Source organism: Pogona vitticeps, chromosome 13 (genome assembly GCF_051106095.1).
Source record: "Pogona vitticeps strain Pit_001003342236 chromosome 13, PviZW2.1, whole genome shotgun sequence".
Taxonomy (NCBI): Eukaryota; Metazoa; Chordata; class Lepidosauria; order Squamata; family Agamidae; genus Pogona; species Pogona vitticeps.
In genome coordinates, this window is record NC_135795.1 from 179,415 (window position 1) to 199,704 (window position 20,290).

Genomic DNA, 20,290 nt, shown 5'->3' on the forward strand with positions numbered 1-20,290 from the left:
TCCGTCCTCCTGTTCTATGGCTCTGGTGTCTGCGAAGGGCACCCTGCCCTCCAAACTCCCCCTTAAATAACCGAGGAAGGAAGGAGGCGAAACGCTCTCTAGACAGCTGGAAATAAAAATGTGAAAAGTGTTGCACTTACTGCAGAAAAGGCTCAACTGCGTTGCTTGAAGAGACCATTTGCTCTAAAGGAGGACCTTTCCCCTCCACTGGAAGCAACTGGGAGAGGCAGTGAGTGGCCAAACTGGGCTACCTGGCAGGCCAGCAGGATCCCTGTGGACAGGTGGGCATGGCCAGTGAGCACCTGCCCTGGCGCCAGCCTGTGCTGCCTCGGTGGAAGGAGCAAGGGGTTTCTCCCCCTCTCGAGCACACTCTAGCCTGCAAAGGACCCCAGCCGGCTCATGGCTCAGGGGAGACTCCAACTTGGGACCGGCTACACCTCCTGGCTCTCCGGCTGGGCCCTGCACCCGAGCCCGGAGCTTCCTGACCAAACGCTTCTTTTTTACTTTCTTGCCCCGTCATGCTGGTCACCTGCCAAACCGAAGCAGGCTCTCCCTCTGCCAGGCACTGTAGCTGTGCCAAGGCAAGGGGGCGGGTGAGGCAGGGGCCGGCCGGATGGCTCTAGCCCAGGTGCTCTTGCTGAGCGTGTCTGCAAGCCTGAGCAGACCCTGCTCTCGGTGGCCTCCTTCCTTCCTGCTATCCTCGGTCCTCCTGTTGAGAGGGAGAGAAAACGGGTCCTCTGCCAACAGAACAGGAGCATTTAATTGCCGCAAGTGGCTGCTTGGAGGAGGCGACGGCAGAGCCGTTGCCAAAAGAACAGAAGAGAAGCAGGATGCCAACTGTGAGAGACAGAACCCCGTGTTTTCATGTCTGGGCTGTTTACAGCTTCCTCAACTCTAGCTCTTGGAAGCAATAATTTAAGACTTAACTAGAAAACTATTAACTATGAATCACACACAGGACAGGCCTTCCTTTCCCCATCGCTCCCTTCCCTGCATCTCCTCCGCCTGGCTTGTGGCCTTGAACCCTTGCCCAGAGAGCTTTCTTCACCATCATCCTAGAGGCAACCATGGCAAGTCTAGAGCAAGCCCAGAGAGGTGGGGAGGGGAGGGGAAGGGTTGGGGGGGGGAACAGTGGCCTGCATGGGGCTGGTGGGAGCCGCTGGTGCCAGTGCTGCTGAACCGGGAAGTGCTGCCCAGAAGCTGAGACGCCACCCTTGCAGAGTTGCATCTGGCAAAAGGGGGCAAGACCTTGCGAAGAGCCAGGAGCCAAAGGCTGGGACCCTGAGAGGCAAAGGGGGCCCTTTAGGGCAGAGTGTGGGGTGCTGTGTTTTCCAAAAGCAGCCCCCGCTGCACCAGATCATACTTTTCAGCAGCACAACTACCTTTATTGTTGCTCCGTCTGTAAGGCTCATGATTTGCGCTCTAAGTCCTGCCCAGTCCTCACCAGCCTCCTGAAAGCATAAGGATGCTACCTCTGGTTCCCTCTAGTGACCAGTTCTCATACTGCTCCTTGAACATGCAAAAATAAGAAAGATAAACAAACAAACAAATGCTGCTTCCTTTGCCATTTAGGATTGTTTAGGGAATGGCATAAAACTTTCAGATTCCCTGTCAAAATGCTTCAGAGAATCCCCCTAAGAAGCAACTTGACAAAACTGCTCCTTACCTCCCCAAGTAATTGTGTAACTATTTGTTATGTTGCTTCTGATATGTAACTTAGTTACAACATTGGGTCACCCTAGAAGGTTACTGCGAGATGTAATTAGGCTATTTGTAACCAGTGACTTGTAAACTCTGCTGGAGGATGTGATTGTCCACAGGCTGAGAGGACGTCCCTGCTGTTACTCCACATATAAGGGTCTGCCTCCTGCACCCCACCTGCCGCCGGGCTGCTCTGCTGATGGTGGTTGTGAAGGCCATGCCTCTCTTGGCCTGTGGCATCTTTGCTTGACAGTCCCGTGTGGGCCAGATGCAGAGGAGAGTGGAGCCTGATCCTGTCTCCATTTAAGCTGCTCACTTTCCTCTTCCTTTACTTGAAACCTGAGCAACCCTCGACCGGGGGCAGCAAGCCAAGCGAGCCAGGAAGGGAAGCATTTGGGCAGGACCTCCGGCTATGCTGCTGCTTTTGGTTCTCCTTGGCTCCGCGGTGCTCTTGAAGGAAAGCACGTTGTTGGGATCAAATGGCTGTTGTCAGGAGGAGGCACCACAATCCAGGCAGCAGCCGGCTGGCAAGATCCGTGGGTGTCATGCCTGGTGGCACAGAACAAATGTCTGGGGCCAGGACAGGCATGGCCGTCAGGCCATAAAGCTTTGACCTGACTTCTGTAGATTGTTCAGCTTCCTTCACAAAAAAGCGAATGCATCCCCAAGCTGTGCTGGGGTGCAATGGCCTTCTTTGTGAAGATTCCCATCTTCGATAACATCCCTCCTGGGCCAGCAGGAAGGTGGCCTGGCTGAGATCTTGAGGACTGATCTCTCTCTCTCTCTCCCTCTCCCCCCCCCACCTTGGGGGTGGAGGATTGAGTGCAAAGAGCCTGCAAGTGGGAGGAAGATGCTTTCTTCTGTTTTGTGGGCACAGGGGCACAAAAACAGATGGGCCTGGCTCTTTCCACAGGGCGGAAGGCTTCCTGGATGTCTGGCTGGTTCCTAGCAATTGCCGGCGTCAGCTTTAAGCCCTGTGGAAATCCACAGGGATGCTGATCATGGAAGCCTGAAGCGTTTGGGTAAATACCAAGGGAGTGGGGACTCAGAGGGCCCCTGTCAGGGCAATGGGATGCAGGTTGCCGAGCCGGCTGGAGGCCACAAAGGGCACAGGGCTGTAACAGAGGCTAGCCATGGCAGTAGTGGGGGATTTCAGCAATCTTGACATTTGCTGCAAGTCCTTCTCTGCTAAGAGTGGAACATCAAATAAATGTTTGACCTGTCTTGCTGACAGCTTCATCTCTCAGAAGGTAGAAGAATGAACCAGGGGATGGATTTGCTCGCCTGGATTTAATCCTGACCAACAAGGTAAAAATTGGCTGATGGAATCAAAGTGGCAGCAGGGACCTGGAGGGCAGCTGCGTGTGCCGTCTTCGAAATCATGATGGCTACAGCCATCAAAGGGGCCGAACTTTGCTGGATGCGTTCCTTGGCTGCTAGGAGAGCTGGTTTCAAAAAGCTCAGAGAAAATCCTGAAGGTTAGAACTTCTGATGAAATAAGAGCTCCCGAGGGATGGGAAATCCTAAAAATGGCCTGCCTACCATCACAACCATGGAGGGAGAAGGAGTACGAGGTGAAGGCAGAAAAAAAGTCACAACAGAGCAAGCCACGCAGCCTGGACTGTGGCAGGGGGTGCAGGTGTTCTGCTGAATACCTGCCAGCCGGAAGCCACAGCAGTCACACATGGAAATGGACAGGGTGCTGCTGCCTATTCTGCACACGGCTGCACAAGCAACCACAGACCTGGGCTGGGGGGGCCACTGAGCAGACAGTCTGAAGATGGGCCATGGCTTATGCTTGGACGGATTGAGAGCTGCCGGCGGACCCCCCCCCCGCTCTAGTGCCGAACATGGAAAAACTTGAGCTTTCTGCCTCCCACTGAAATCCCAAAATGGAGATGGTTTTTTTCCTCCCCATCATAAAGGGGTAAATTTAGGAGGTGCCATAAACGGATATCACACCTTTCCAATTTCAGAGAAACGGGCAGAGATTTTTGTCATGCCACGTGGCTGCGATGGAGCCCAAGTCCCCCGCTTCGTGATTTCCTTCCTTCCCTGCTCGTCCGATCAGCACAGGGTCATCCCTTCTAGGTTCCAGGGAGGCGTCTTCCGCTCTTCCTGCAGAGACTGGGGGGGGTCTTCCCTGGGGGTCTCCCATGCAACATCGAACCCAGCTCAGCTCTGCTTCCCTTTCAACCCTGGAGAGGATGTTGGCTGGGGTGGGTGGGGGTGCTGGCCTCTCAGCTGGTGGGAGGAGTGGAGGGAAAAAAGACATACACAAATGTTTCCCTGCGATGTCAGGGCTGGAACTCCAGCTTTTGAGAGAGCTTGGGGGAGGTGGGTCCAACTCAGCTACGGGAGCCACCGGGGAGGGCCTCCGATGCCTCAGGCAACTGCGGTTGGCCAAGCAGGGGCTGGAGGAGGCTCTTGGCCTGCTTCCTAGCTTCCCACCTGCTCTCCTGAGAGATGCATAAATGCAGATTTGTAAACATCTGGCCCTGGCAAGCTCCAGGAGAGGCACGTCCTAGAAGGTCAAGCTGGGGAGGGTTCCTTTTCTGTTCAGCCTGAGATTCTTTATGTCACCTGCTCATTTGACTGTGAAATTTGCACCTTTGTGGCGGGCGGGCGGGCGGGGGGGGGAAGAAGTGTGCTGGCTTCTCTTGGCTGGACTACAAAGCACCTCAGAAGGCAGGAGAAAACTTTTTCTCAGCAATGCAGGGTTTTCCACGCCAAGTTGGAGCATAGCCTGCTCTTGAAATATGCCTGCATTTCAATTTCCTCTCATTTCATCATTGTGACCGAAATTCTGCAAAATTCAAAAACTTTCCTATTTCAATAGTTGTCCAAGCTGTTCCAGGAAGCTGCTTTCCTGCCCACTTTGAAATCTGCTTTTAAAAACCTCTCGGGATTTACAGGAGGGTCGACCATAAACCCCAACAGCTGCTTCAAAAGGGACAGCCGGCTGCTCTTTTCCCTGGAGCGTCCTGTGGCTGTCAAGAAAACACGAACGCAGCATCCAGGCAGGGTGAAGTTACCTGCCTTTGCTCTGTCTAATTTTACTCTCCTCCAAGGGAGGTCAACTAAAAAGGTGAGGCTAATTCTTCTGAGGGAGGGAAGATGGAGCGAGAGGGACCACAATCTGCTGGCGGCAGAGGAGGACCCTGGCAGAGCCATCTGGAGACACCCTGCTTAGAAGCTTCTTAGTAACACCAAGACGTCAAGCAGCAGAAGAGCTAGGCAATTGGGCACCCACTTGAGCTGGGATGGCTCTCAGGGATCAGTCACCTCTGTGCCACATTTCCGAAGCAGGAAGGTGGGCCCTCGGCCTTGGCCGGCGACCTGGCGCTGGCAGGGTGGCTGGCGCGGAAGGGGAAGCAATTATGCTGGAGAGGCTGCTCGTGTGAGACCTTTCCTCACCTTTTCTGGAGAGCAGGCTTTGTTTATATGCAAATCCTCCTCTGAAGAGCGCCCCTTGGACACCCCAATGGCCGGCCACAGCTCTCTGCTCCCAACAGCAGCGTCGGCATCTACACAAGCTCTGGGGGAAAAAGGCGAGAGAGCAGAGAACCCTCTTTGTTGAGCGCCATTGCTTGCCACTTTCCTGTGCTCCTGTCCATGAAGATGCGGGAGCAGCTGCAACGTCCTGGCCCCACTTCTGGTCTGTGAAAGGGGCCTCCCTGCCTCACCCTGTAGGCTCACCTTCTTTGGGGCCCATAAAAAAGGGGGCTTGGCTTCCCCTTTGCCCTCACCCAGCATCGTCTTAGGGCGGCAAAGCAAAATGCACAAGGCAGGGCAGGAACACGAGGCCCAGAGAGGGAGAGGAGGAGGAGGAGGAGGGAGGCACCAGAGAAAGCAGTGGGGGTGGGGTGGGGGCCAGGGGACTCTCGCCAGGTTGCGAGGATGGTAGCATGATCTAGGGCAGATGGGGTGACTGGCCTGCTGAGGCTGTGGCCCCGTGGCTGAGTAAGGAGTGCGGGGGGGGGGGAGAGAGAGGAGGTAGGCAGTGGCTGGACCCTTTCCCTCCCATTCTGAGGAGGGGCAGTGGAAGAGAGTCCAGGAGGGCTGAGGATGGGGGGGGCTTCTTGGACAGGAAGAACCCCCAGGTGCAGACTGCAAGAAGCCTCACAGCAAATGACATGGGGGGTAAAGTGGGGAGGGGGAGAAAACCCACCAGCCCCCCCTCCCCCATGAACCAGTGAAGACTGGCAGATGTTCAGAGGCAGCTTCCGCTGTGATGGGATCTGTGGTGGCAGCTGGTGCCTGTCAGGGCTGATGGGGCAGCAGGATGACCAGTGGAAGGCAAGCTGGAGGCTGTCATGGGAACAGGCTGGCAGCTGCTGCTGCTGCTGGTGGCGGTGGCGCTCTCTTCCCATGGCGGGTTGCAAAGGCACTGCAGGATGATGCCTTTAACACCAAATGCAGCAGAAGCAAATTTAGTTGGCTTCCCACAACATTTGATTCTAGCCCCAAGGCTTCCTAGCCCCAAGGCATGGCTGCATTGCCCCATTAGCCCCCCCCCCGGATCTGCCTCAGCTCTGGACAAGAAACCTCGGCCGTGGCCCACATGGGTCAGGGTGGGTGGGGTGTCATCGCTCCAGAGCTTCTCCTGGTGAACTAACAATCCAACAGACGGGTGCCACTCCGGGCGCCCTTGTGCCTGGAGAAAGGTTAGACTGTCCTCTCTTTGACAGCCTTGACTGGCCCGGGTATCAGGATTTTCTGCAGGGCAGCTGTACAAAAGACGGGGACGCCCATTGGGGCTTTTGGAGGTAGCAGACTGCAGGCAGGAGAATGCAAGGCAATATTAAACATTTCAAAATTCCAACAGATGCAAGAAGCCTATAAGAGAAGAGACCATCACACAACCTCCAGAGCCCCGAAGTCAATAAAACAGCAGCATGACTTTCAAGGCCCTTTTGGATGCTGTAACTGTGGGGGACAAATTCACACCTCAGGTTCTCTGCTTCCTGAGATGGGGAAGGAGGAGGAAGAAAGCTGAGGGGCCTGGCCATTCCTGCCACTCCCTCCCTCCCTCCCGCCTTTCGGCTTTCTCTCCCCACCCGGCTCTCTTTCAGCACAGGGCATGACCACCCACCCTCTTGTTGGTCCTCTGGAGTTGCCAGGCAGTGCAACAGAGATGCCAGTGCTTGACAGCAGACCAGTTTGAGACAGCCCCCCTCGCCTGTACTGAATGGGAATTACTTTGGGGTGAGACTTTCCTGTAAGCCTGCCGTCCAGGAGTGTAGCACCCCCACACACATTTGCCCCTGGCACAAGGTGGGGCATTAGGTCCTGGGCAGAATGACACGTCACGGTGCTGCCAGCTGGCTGTGGAAAAGCCAGGCCCTGGAAGTCCTCTATGGCCCATTCTGGGCATCCACCACACGTGGCGCATCCAGCAGGAAGGAAAGGGGTGGGTGGGTGGGTGGGGCTGGGCCACCCTCCACCATTGCTTCTCCCCAGGAACACATGCTCGTGGCACGCAGGGTGCCTCCGTCCTGGAAATCCAGTTTTGACAGGATTAGAGTTGGATTTGACACGGCACGGGAGCTTGGCCGGCCAACTCTTCCCTCCCACACAGTGAAGGGTAGCTTATTGGTTTCACGGGGGTGGGCGGGTGGGCGGGCGGAGCGGAGTCCTCTCCTCCATTCTCTCCTCTCAGCCCAGACACACACGGCTGCACTGTTGACTTAGCCATCACCCTGATGGTTGCTTTCAGAGATATTCCTCCTGTCTCATCTGTCTCGTGGAAATCAGGCGAAGGCTGGAAACATCAGAGCAGACAAAATGGAAAAGCAACAAGCCATTCCACTGACGAAGAACCTCTGGCTCTGTTTCAGCTCTCAGCCAGTCGGATGTGACAGGTAGCTACGGAAAGGTTTTGCTGGACTGGGGGCAAGTCAGATCCTATGGCGGCGGAAGCAGCAGCAGCAGCAGCTTCGGGGTGCCTGAGCAGTGGTTCCTCCTCAACAGGCCAAACCGACCAACCGCCCCACTGGCTGCGGTCCAGCAGGGGGCTGAGGTCCCGGCCCTCTTCCTGGCAGCTCTTGATCTGGCAGGAAAAGCTGCAGTGCCCACCTTGCTCCTCAGAAACCCTTCCATCACCCTCCGGTTGTTTACCTTGTCTGGCTTGTTGCAAATCAATGGGCTCCATGTGCGGAAGATCAGATTGCATTTTGTCAGCAGTCACAGGAAGTGGTTCTCCCCCCCTGCCCCCCCCATGTTCTGGCTTTGTTTAATGCACCGCTTGGATGAGGCTCTTGGAATAACGGAGAGCCAGCAACCATCCTCCTGATTAATATTAATGTTGGCATGCTTGGGAAATTCTGTCTCCTTGGAATGAATTGTTAATGAGCTTCATAATCTATGGCACCGACAGCGAAGACGGAAGGCGAGGAGGGAGGGCTTCGGGGGGCCCGGCCCGCCAGGGAACAACCCTCCTGTCTCAACATGGGAAGACGTGGTGGGTGCCAGGCGGCTCCGCATGCCCTCACCCCTGCACACCCCTGCTGGAGCAGGCCACTCTCCGAGAGACAGGGCGCACTCTGCAGCTGGCTGCTCCAGTGCAGGGAAACACGTGGGCCCTTCTCTTCTTCCAAGCGGCAGCGGCCTGCCAGTGGCACTTGCTGCTGAGCCAGAGCGCTGGCACCAGGAGCGACGTGCCAATGAACAGCGCCCTCCTCCCCATCTCAATCCACTGCCCATCCCCCCCCATGGCCGGAGCCCTGCAGTTGCTCGCAGAGGTGCCCCCTCTCCATGTCGCTTGCTGAGAAGGGGGTGCGCGTCTCTGCTGATCCTCCCTCCTCCTTTCCAGGGAATGCCTCCATGGCCCTACGGCTCCTTCAGCCCCACCTGGTGACCTGGGATTGAACATAAGTGCAGGGCCAGAGTAGCTTAAAAACAGCTGGCTTAACTTTTGAACTTCCCTGCCTTCCTGCCTTCCTTCCCAGATGTTTTATCACCCAGCAGGTTGATCTCCACAGAACCTGACAGCTCACATATTTTGTGCATTTATATTTGATCCTAATAAAGAGTCCCCGTGGCTTTGTCTATGTGTGTTTTTATTTGAATGAAAGGCCTCTCCTTCTAGTCAACAGCGTTTTTCTTTATTGCTGCCACCATGGCTACCACCACCAGTTAATCAATCTGTATAAAGAGCCGCTCCTTGTGGCTCCTTGTTATCAGGCGGCGGCAGCAGCAGAACTGGGGGAGAGGAGAGGACTAGCGTGATGGTGATGGTGATGGTGGTGGTGGTGGTGGTGGTGGTGGGGAGCGGTTGTTAGTTACCTTCGTGGAGCGAAGATGAAAGCAAATCCTGGTTGCAGGTGGATTCTCTCCCTGCCAGGATACAAGACGGAGCTTCTTTCGTTCTTGGAATTCGGGATGGGCGCCGCACCCAGCTGAAGACTGGCTCACAGCCAAGGCAACCTGGGATCAGGTTGGACCTTCACTTGAAGACCTCCAGGTCTGCCTGCCTTGCCTTGAGGGTCTTGTTAGTGCCAGGAAACCTCGGCCCCCTCCTGCATTTCAAAAAGCCACAGCTTGGCAATCCCTCCCCTCCCGAGTTCAGAGGGAAGGATCCTTGGTCTAATCGGTTGCTAACACCTCTATTAAGTGGTATTTAACAGCCTTCCTTCCAGACATCTTTAGGGAGGTGGTCCTGGCAAGATCTTCTGGGATCTCTCTGAGAGAAGTCTCCCACTGCTCAGTCCTTTCCCTTCCTCAAACTGTCTAGTGCACGTCTTCTTGGGATGGGTTCCACAATTGAATTAGACGTCCTGTGAAGCAGTACCTCTTTTTCTTTTCTCCAGCACCCTTGGACTCTCTTATCTCCCACTGTGAAACTGTGCCATGTCAGGACTGGCCAGCAAGGCAGTGAAGGGTCTGGAACCCAAAGCCCCTGGAGGCGCCGTTGAGGGCTGGCATGGAGAAGAGGCCAAGAGGTGAGCGGGCAGCCATTTCCAGAAGAGAGGGCAAGGCGGGGCAAGCTTGTTGCCTGCTGCTCTGGCAGGCATGACCCAAACCGGAGGCTTCAAACTGAAGGCAGGAGTCCTAGAGAAACATTAGGCTGAACCACCTAATGGCAAGAGCTGTCCAGCAGTAGAACGGACACCCCCCCCCGCCCAGCAAGGTGGCAGGCCCTGCTTCTTTGAAGTTTTTAAAGGGTTGGATGGCTGGACGCTTGGTCAGGTGCATTTCCTGGGATTGTTCTGGGCTGGACGAGAGGGCCTCGGGGTGTGTCTGCCTCTCTTCCGGCTCTGTGAAGCTTTTCTTTCCATGGCTGGTCATAGAAAAAACCATCCTTAGATGGGCTCCAAAAGCTACAAGCCAAAGTGAGGTGCACAAACCGTCAGAGGGCCCCAGAAGCTGGGGTGCCCACTGGGGCGAGTCTGGGCAAACAGATAAGCCCTTCTGACACTCCCAGGGGAGGACTCTGGCCGGGGAAGGCAGGCGCTGCTTAGCAGAAACGTTCTGGGAGGAGCTGTGAACTAATCAGCAACAAGGTGATGGGGGGAGCGGGAAGCACCCCCCCAAAAAAACAAACAAACATAGTCCTGAGCTGCTGTTTGTGTTCTGTGAGAGATATTAACTGTAGAACATCTGAGGTCAAGGCAGAGTCATATAATTTCATGGTTGAAGACGCTGGGCCTTAGCGAAGGGCTCAAGGGCTCGCTGATAAGGCGTTCTGCCCTGGAGGGGGAATGTCATCGGAGAGCTTGGGAGTGCAGCTGGGCCCCCCAGGAACAAAGCCCTGAATGCTTTGTTCTCTTACAGAATTTGGGGAGGTGGGAGGAAGGGGATGAGAGGAGGGAAAGCAGGGGGGTGGGGGGGCGGGAGAGAGTCGGGCTCCTCCTTGCAGGCAGCCTCGGAGGAGTGGAGCGCTAGCTGCACAGGTTTTCTTTGGGCAGTCGCTTTGGAATATTCATTGGCCACCTGCAGACAGAAGCTGATTTGTGTTGGAACAAGCAGAGATGAGCTTCCCCTCTTAAGGGAGATGTGTTCGCAATGATATGTTAACTGGAAGCTCTAGTCTGGCTCGCAGGGCAAAACCGTGTGCAGAGTAGGAGGCAGCCGGACTGAATGGATGAATGGAGGAGGCTGGGCCCTCTTTTCTTCCTGGGGGTGGTTCTGATCCATTGGCTTTTTCTGCACTGACAGCTTCAGGCTGAGCTCAAGCCAGACATCCCCAATACCTGGGTAGCAGCGGAGCCCCTCCTCCCTTATCCTAGGTGCCAAAATGTGAGTTCCCTGCAATTGGTAGGCTTTTTATTATTTATTATTTGCTGCAGGCACGGAGCGAGACCTTCCTTCCTACCTTGAAGAAAGGAAAATCAGGGCCTGTGTTGAAACCAGGAGCTAGTCTCCGGAATAGCAAGTCAAAGTTTGACCACCAATAACCTTTACACAAGAGAGAGTTCACATGGTTGCTGTTTTATTAACTAAATAAAAAGGCAGACGGAAGTCATGCCTCTAAGTGTAGGCAAGAAAAACCGTGTCATGCACAGGAAAGACCAGGACTTTTATAACATGGGTTACAGAAGGGAATGGGAGGAGGAATGGGTGGTTCATGACCTATTGGCAGAAGGGACGGGGTTACAAAGGAATCTGAACTGTATCGGAGTGGGAATCACAGAAGGGATAGAATTTTACAACAGAGTCTATAGAAAGCAATTATGGAAATACGTGGTTACATTGTTATATTGTCCTGACAGGAAAGCAATTCATTATCTTGCAGGAGACTTCCAAGGTGAGAAATAAATAAATGCTTGTGCAATGACTGTCCAGGTTCCTGAATTCAATTCGCATAAGCTTGGTCCTGGTCTCCTGGCGAAGGAAACCTTATTCCTTTACAGAGACTCTTTGAGGGAACGAAAAACATGTACCTATGTATAGCTAGACGTGTTTTATCCTTCCAAGCTGTATTCTGTGTGATCTGATTAAAGGTGTGTTCTTCTTGCATGTTTCACGTTGTGCTTTTGTGTCCGCGGTCCCTTCCCCTGCTTTGGGGTCCTGGGCCAGAAGCAGGCCCTGTCTCCCCGTTTGCAGGCCATGAACAAGCCCCCAGCGAGAGACGGTTGTGGAAGGAAGGCGGCAGGAGGGATGAGAGGGGTGGGAGTGGGCGGGTGGGAGTGGGCGGGTGGGAGTCCCCCCCCAACCCTTTTCCTCCCAAGGAGGTTTCAGGCTTCGGGCCAGGCGGGGGCGCAGGCTCGCCGAAGGAGGGCTGCCTCCCGGAAGAAGGAGCTCAGGGTCCAGAAGCAGCAGTCCTGGGCTGACACCTGTTTGGCAAGGTGTGGCCATCCTGAGCACCATTCCGAAAGCAGCAGCCTCTACCCCTGGCTCCTCAGGTCCAGCCCCTCTCTGGTGCAAAGGGAAGGGGTGGCTCTTGAGAGTCTGAGGGTCTTGCTCATGCGCGTGCGCGTGCGCCGTCACTTGATCCTCTCCATGGGAGACGGCACCAGGGGTGGCACCAGACCCCTTTCTGCCTCCCGACCAGGTCTACCTCCGCCCCTGCCCTGTTGGTCCTCCCTTGCCTTATATCTGTGCAGTTCTTCTCCTGCTCAACACATTCAGTTCAGAGGGCCAAACCTTCCACCGTGTGTGTGTGTGTGTGTGTGTGTGTGTGTGTGTGTGTGTGTGTGTGTGTGTGAGAGAGAGAGAGAGAGAGAGAGAGATGGTACTCCTTCTTCAGCGCATAACCAGGGCCTTCCACGCAGCTCCCCCCCCTCCGTTTCCGTCACTCGTCTTTTGTCCCCAGGAGGGGCTAAATGCCCCCTGACCGTCCCTCCTTCCCTCTTCTGGCCTCCTCTGTCACTCTGCATGAGCTCCGGCTGGCTGCTTTTGCCTCCCTTCCTGTCTTGCTGCCATTGGGCCAAGCCTCCCAGAACAATGAACTTTACAGGATGGAAATACCAGCCTCCCATTTTGCAAACGGAACATAATTTGTATTTGCAATCAGATGTGGTTGCTGCAGCTGGTGAGTGATGGTGGCAGCCCACCCACCCACACATACACGCACACAGAGTGAGTGAGAGAGAGAACAAGCAAGCGAGCAAGCAAGAGCAAACAGGAAGGCGTTCGCGGGGCGTGTCTGTACTGGTGGGCATGGGAATTACTGCCTGGGCCTTCATTCCATGGGCGCAATTGGCCATTTGGCAGGAGGGGATTGTGGTGCCTGGAGCACAATGTTCGGCAGACCAAACCTGGGTCCCAAAGGAAGGGAGACTTAAAACAAAAAGTGCACAGGCTAGCTAGCTAGATGAGTATTTTCTCCCCTTAGGCTGGTGTTCCTGAGGGGCTGCAAAATCTCTGAGCATTAAGTGTCTGAAATATTAGATATGCAAATGGCTGACCAATTACAAAAATTTCCTTACTGACCAATTAAGAAACAAGATTAAGCCAATTTGCCAAATGCAGATTGAGGAAAGCTTGCTGTAGAATAAATGGAAGGTCTTTGCCTCTTGAGGGAGCCCTGCTTCTCACAACATGTTAACTGGACCTCTTAGTTTGTCCTGTTGTCGATGCAGGAATGTGCATGCTTCCCAGAGCAAGGGATGGGCAGCAAAACTGACCTGTTTCCTGAGTGGAGAGATTTTCATTGGCACAACTGGAGGGGGAAACCCCTAGCCCCACCCCGATCATTTTGCTATTCCCCTGTGGGATATTGGTAGAGCCTGGGCCCATTCAGCTGAAATCTTTGGCATTTCCACAGGTATTTCCCACTGCTTCTTCTTTCTTTCTTTTTCTTCCTGGAAAGAAAAGCCTTCAGGAGGACAAGAACAAAGATGTGGAAAAGGTCTTTGGGGAGGAAGCAAAAAGCTCCCTATTTCCCCTTTTAAATTAAAAAGGGCAAGGGGGTGGATGCCTGGTCCAGGCTGTGACACCCCCCCAAAGACCCCCCCAGGCTTCCTTTTTCTCCCCTCTCTGTGTTTACTTTTGCTTTAATCTGCATATGATCAGCCTTGCAAAAGACCTCCAAAGTCACATCTGACAAACGAGGGCCGTTTTCCCCAGACCTTCCTGCTCTCTGCGGGTGCTGCCTCCTCATTTGTGCTGGCATTATAACTATGCATCAACAGACAAGCAATATTATGTTAAGAACATGATAAAATGCCAGCGGCTTCATAATGGCACCAGCCAAATGGTAATTTCTGCTTCAGAAATTGGTCATTTATTTTGCTGGTCCATTCCTATGTTCAAATTAGACTAAGTTTAATATACTGTAAAATTGAATGTATTCTATCCTTTTCAACCAGCCTGGCATGTGTGCTGTGATTTATGGTTCCCACAAACCTGCAAATGTTAAATAATCTCCTTCTTGAGGTGTCGCCTCTTGTGCCAAACACTTTAAGTAACAGGCAGGCAAAATTTTATGAGCTCTCGCTTCTCAGTCGCCACCTCTTGTACTGCATTTCGAGCAGCAGGAGCCGCATTTAACACATTAGATGGAGTTTTAAAAGCAGCCATATTAATTGGTACATTAATTTTCTCCTATTAACCATAATTGATAGGGAACCCATTCTTTCCTAAGCAAAGGTTGTAATTTGTGAGTTACTTGTTTAACAGAGTCACAAGAAAACCACAGAAGGCCTGAGACCTGTGAGTCCCCCCCCCCGGATGTTGTGGGGAGAGGCTGGTGGCACCCCTTTATCTCTCTGGCTCACGGGCACACTCCCAAGGGGTGGCGCAGCCTGTTTGCTAGCTCAGGGCACCCAGTCCGAAAAAATGCCAGACTGGGAAGAACTGGGAATTTTGCTTGGAGTGACTGGAAGGAGGAGAGCCTGGAGTCAAGATGGCAGGAAGACTCCCTGGGCCCCAAAAGACCCCTTTAAAGGGATATAGATGATTGTGATGATTTTAACAGCTGATTTTTTTGAATCTTATTGCTATTTTTCAAAGCGATGTCTACTATCCCCCTTCAGTGCTATCGTCTTGTGGACCTAAGAGATTGTGAGTCTCCACAGCCTCCTGAAGGGAAGAATAAGGTGAAGGTGGAAACAGCCACCGCCTTAGGCGTATTCTTGGACCCCTGTTAGATCCACCCAAGGCCATCAACCAGAGGAACGTCCAGCGCCTGGCACACTGTTCTCAGCCACCCGACTGGGCCGAAAAGGAGGTTTCTGTGGCTGAGTTTCCTGAGTCCCACCCAGAGCTCTGCAGCAGGCACTCCAGGCACATGAGGTCACCCTGGGAGTAAGAACTGCCACACTCCAAAGGCCATATGAACAGTGAAGAGCTTGCTCTCCTGGACGGCGTGGTTGTGTTCAGCCAAGTTAGGTCTGGGAGAGTGAAGGGCACCGGAGCGGAAGGCTGCAGTCAGCTTGGGAGGTTTGGACCAAAACAGGCCCTCCGGGGATGACAGCCGACCCCCTGGGCCAGTGTGGTCTGACAGGTCATCCAAAGACCGGCCAGGTTCCTTGTGGAAGGGGACCCAAAGGACAAGGGAGATCCAAAAGGAGATCCTGTGGAAAACCCAGCATGCCGAGGGAGGCAGCCCCCCCTCCCCTGCTTGCACCCTCTTTCTCCCCCTCCCCTCTCCCCAAATTCTTTGGCCCAGATCTCACTGACTCTGCCGAAAACAACAGCTGCTTCCTTCTGCCTCAGGAGAAGGGGCTGCTGCTCCCATGCCAGTGACGGTTATCATAGCTGGAGGAAAGCATTGTGGCCTATGGATGCTCTGAGCTTGGATTCAAGTTGCATTTTGGACTACAAAGAAGAAACCCTGGACCGTAACTTTGCCAAGTTCTCCCACTACTCTCTGCCATTAATGGCCTCTCTCGTTAATTCAAACAGGCAGACGCCAACAGCTCACCAGAAACCCAACTTAAAAGTGATTTTAAAATGACTGTAAATCTTATTGAGAAGAAACAACAGTTGAAAAGCTGGCCAAGGTTTCGGAGCAGCTTCTGCTTTGCCTCATCTGATTCTCCTGCTCAGCACTTTGCCGGAGCTGGGGGTGCCATGCTGGATCCCCCCCCCCTCGGTAAAGCCCCAGACCTTCGTAATGGGCTGACCGGAGCATCTGCACATGCTTGTTTGATGCAATTTCCCCTGCTCCTTCCCTGACCTTTCTGGGAAAGCGTCCCGCTCTTGGATGAACTCGGGAAAGATTTGCATTGCATAGTTGGGCAAAGGTGCCTCCCTGGAGTCAAGGGAAGGCTGCCCTGGTGGAGGGAAAGGACTGGGCCTGGCGGTGCTTGGCTTTCAAGGTGACCATCCTGCCCTCCTCCCCCCCCCGGCTCTGAGGGAGGGCGGCTGTCCCCATGCGGAAGCAGGTGAGGCATGGGGGTTGGGGGTGGGGTGCAGGCCTCGGCTGGGCCACTCTGAGGCACGACAAGGGTGGCGAGGCCTTGGGAAGGAGACAGGCGGGATGGCTGTGGCACCGCTTGGCTGGAGGTGTGTGTGTGTGTGTGTGTGTGTGTGTGTGTGTGTGTCAGAATCCTTCTCTTGGGTTGTGCCCCAAAAGGTCCTGTGCGGAGGCAGGGAAGGCTCCTCTCCATCCACAGAACCTTCTGCCCCTGCTGACAAGGCGGCGGTGGTGGTGGTGGGGAGGAGCCCTTCAGCTTCAAAGAGTTCTGACGCCTCTTACGAAGTCGGTTATGTTCTCTACAGCAGGCAGAGGGCCTGCCTGTCACCTCCTGCCACTCTGAACGGGCCTGAGATCCTCCCTGACTTCTGAAGCTAAGCAAAACTGTGCATGATCACCCCTTGGAGGGGAGACATCCCCCCCCCGCAGGAATGCCAGGGACCTCCAAGTAGGGCTTAGAAAGAGACTCCTTCCTGGAACTCGGGGGAGCCTTGGCGGCCAACCAGCACCAGGGACCTGAGTCCAGATGGGCCCGGGTCTGGCAGGAGGCGCCCAAGTCCCGTCCCCCCCCCCCCCCAGACGACCATATCTGGCCCGGCTTCCCAGCCTTTAGTTCAGCACCTCGGAGAGTGTCCTGTGACTGTCAGTCTAAAACGCACACCGCCCGCCCCACGCCATCCTCCTCCCCTTAGAACTGCAGAGCCCGAAGGAATCATCCGATCCAAGACCCTGTCCAGGAGGCACCGTGGGGAACGGAACCCCCAACGTGGACAGCTGGGAAAGTGGAATGGATCACGTCATGAGCGCCATCGATAGGCCCTCCTCTGGGTGGCTCTGCGTTGTTGCCCGAATCAGAGGCAGAATCCTTGTTAATGGCAGCTGCTTTTCGGTGTCACGGCCTCTTCCTCTTCCTCCTCTTCCTCCCCACTCCCTCCCCCCCCCTCCCGCCGCCCAACCGCAGGGACTCTCTGGCGGTGTGAATGCTGGCGCTGAGGCTGCACTTGCCATCTTTGCAGTTCTTGGGAGAAATATTGCATACCCGGAAAGCAACGTATGCAAATTAGCTGCATAACTGAAGAGCTGCGCATTAATTAATCCAACAGAGTCACTGTTCCGTAACATAAAAATCTACATGGAAAGACCGAACCAGAATTAACTGGTGCCAAAAAGGCCATCCTCAGGGAAAGAAGCCGGTGCAAAGAGATGGAGTGTTTTACATAAGATCAAAACTTCTTTTGCTCAACTCAAGTTCCGAGGCACTTGGGCGGGGAGGGGGGGCGGGAAGGAGGAGGATGCCCATAGATAATCCCCCCCCCAGCAGCTGCTTGTTAGCGGCCCCTGGCCAGGCTGGGTCCCCCCCCCCCCCACTTTGCCTGCCTCTGCTGGTCCCAGCCTCCCATCAACGGGAGCTGGAGCTTCTTCCACCGTCCTTCGCCCCCGCTGTGGCTCTGCTGGTCTGGGATCAGGCGCCCCCCCCCCTCTCGGTTCACAGACAACCACCAGCAAGGGAAATGGTCCGCGTCCGCACCTCTTGTGTTTCAGCTCCCCCCACCCTCCCTTCCCGCAAACGCTTCTAAGCAGCCCCATCCACAGTGGTGGGAGCGACCACGAGGAAAGGGACTGAGAAATTCAGCTCCCCGCCCTTACCATTCTTGGGGTGGGGGCGGACGGCCATGAGAAGAAAAAGAAGCTCTGAGAAGCCGGAGCTGCTGAGTGGCTGCTTTCATCTTAGGAGAAGGAAAGGGAAGAATAGAAGGATGGCTTCCAAGCGGGCCGCCTTCCCCAGCCTGTTTCCTGTCCCCTCATCCTTGCCACGAAACAGCCCCCTTTCCCCAGAGGTTGGTTTGGGCTTCGGTTGGAGTAGAAACCCTCTGCGCTTAATGGCCTTTGCCTGGGCACACGGTCGGTCGGCCGTGCCACCTCCTTGAAGGGCTGTGAGAAAAATGTGTGCACGGGGAGATAGGTGGCTCTGAGCATCATCAAGCCACTCTCTTTCGTGCCGGAAGCTCCCCCTCAACCAGGACGGCTCTCCCGAGTGGGCAGAGGACTCCCGCCACCCTCCCTTCCCCAGCCGAAGGCTTTCTTCTCCAGGGTGCCAGCCAGGTGGGCAGGGAGGGGGTGCTTGCCCTGTGGCGCTCCCTCTGGGCAAAGGCCCCTCCTGCAGGGCGGATCCGGGCCGCTTTTGCCGGGCAGCCTTCCCGAGACCCTCGGCCCAGGGAGAGCCTTGCACTTTCCCAAGGCCCGCAGCGAGGAGGCAACCCGAGGGTGCTTCTGCCCTGCAGAACGGCAAAGACCCCTTCCAGGGAAGCCGCGCCCCCTCCTACAGTTACACTTCAGATCTTTATTCAGGGGTGCGTGCGTGGCTGCCGGCCTGCCTGTTTCCTGGCACAGCACCACCACTTCGCCCCCTTTCTTTTTAAAGAAAGCTATCATAATTTGGCCTTTAATGGATCTTTCGGTGACTTTTTGAATACTGGGCAGACAACGGGAGTGGGGGGTGGGGGGGTGGGACGAGAGGAAGAACCGGGCCAGAGTTTCGGAGCCCTCCGCCTTCCTTCGCCTGCCGAGAGCTTCCACCCTGCCTTGGCAACGCCCATGGTTAATGGTGCTTAATGGTGCCTGTAATTGGTGCCTCAACTTATTCAGAAGTAAATTTACTAGAAAATAATTAGCAATTTTATAGTTCACTACTTCTTCATTTTGTTGATTAAAAAAAAATCCAGCTGCTTTTATCAGCTGACACAATAGCATGATGAGGCTGAGAAACAGATTATCCCAACTGGCTGGACAGGCAGGTACACAAGCCCCCCCCCGCCGGCCCGGCCCTCCCCAAAGCCCCCAGGGTAGCATTTCCCTTTCCACCATTCAGTGTGTGTGTGGGGGGGGGGGGAAGAGAAGGCTGCAGGCTCAAAGAAAGAGAAACCTTGAACTGAACTGGTTTCTCTCCGGGGGGGGTGCAGAGTGCTTATTCATGGTGGCCCGGAAGGGAAGGCAGGGCAGGGCGAGGGGTCCCGTCCCTATTCCACCGTCACTCTAAACCACGGTTGATTTTAGCTCGCAGGCCACGGTTCATCAGGGAATGCCAGCCGGCACATCAAGCCAGTGCTTGCGCGGCCTGCCATTTTGTCTGAATCCATAAATCACCGTTACGGCTGTTCCTTCTCCCCCAGCGGCTGCTGTAGCAGCACCATGGAGGAAAGAGTGGAAGGTGTGAATTAATTAAGGCAAGTGCTGCTGAGCAGATGGAAAAAGAAAGCAGACAAGGAGCTCCGAATGAACAGAGGGAGGGAGGGAGGGAGGGGGGACCCCTTCACCACCCCTGGGCTGGACGGCTGCTCCAGCCGCCCCCCCCCGTTCGAGCCGGCGGACGGGCCAGTGGCCAGCGGAGCCCGAGCTCCACGGTGGCCACCCCACACTCTCCTGCACAGTCGACACCAGAGGAGGAACCCCCTCCTCTCGCACACACACACATATCCCAATTTCTCCATCCACGTACGCGCACACCATATCCAAACGGCTCATAAACCAACACCCCCATTCACATGCACACACAGGCATACAAACACACATGCCCCCCCCCCACATACACTCTTTTCATCTGAGCAATGCTGAGAAAGGAAGGCTCTCTTTCGAGCTGAGGTGGGAAAAGCTCCTGTCCTTGACGGAGGACTGACCGGGAAGAGAGCAAGGCCTGGGGAACAAGCTCTCCGCCCGCAGGGGGGGGGGGGACAGAGGCTCCCTGCCACCTCCCCCCCCCACCACCTTTGCTTATTTCACCTGGGGCATGGTCTAGAAGGGCGGGATAAAAATCTAATAAATAAAATAAATCTCAGACCACAGAGGGAGGGAGAGCCCACGGAGCCTCCTGGGAAACCAAGGCAACTTTTCTGGGCTGTCCAAAACAGGCTGGGGCTCACTGCTGGTGCCAGGAACAGGAGAGGCAGCACAGCCTAGTGGCTAGACTGAGTATGGCAGCCCTGGGTTCAACTGCCCACTCCGGAAGAATGGCGGTCACTGACTGTGCTCTCTGAAGTAGTCCCTGCCACTTAGCAGGGTTGGTGGGAGGATAGAATGGAAAAGAACAGGAGGCGCCTCTGCCTGGAGGGAACAAAAAAAAGAGGAGGGGGTAGAAATCTGACCAAGGGGTCCAGGACTTAATGCCCCCATGGCCTCTGTCTTCAGTCTCTGCCAGCAGGAAGCAGCTGCATCTGGCTGAGCCCTAAGAGGTCCTTGCGCGGGAAGAGACAAGATCTCCTTGGGTTGCGAGAGAGAGAGGAGGGGGGG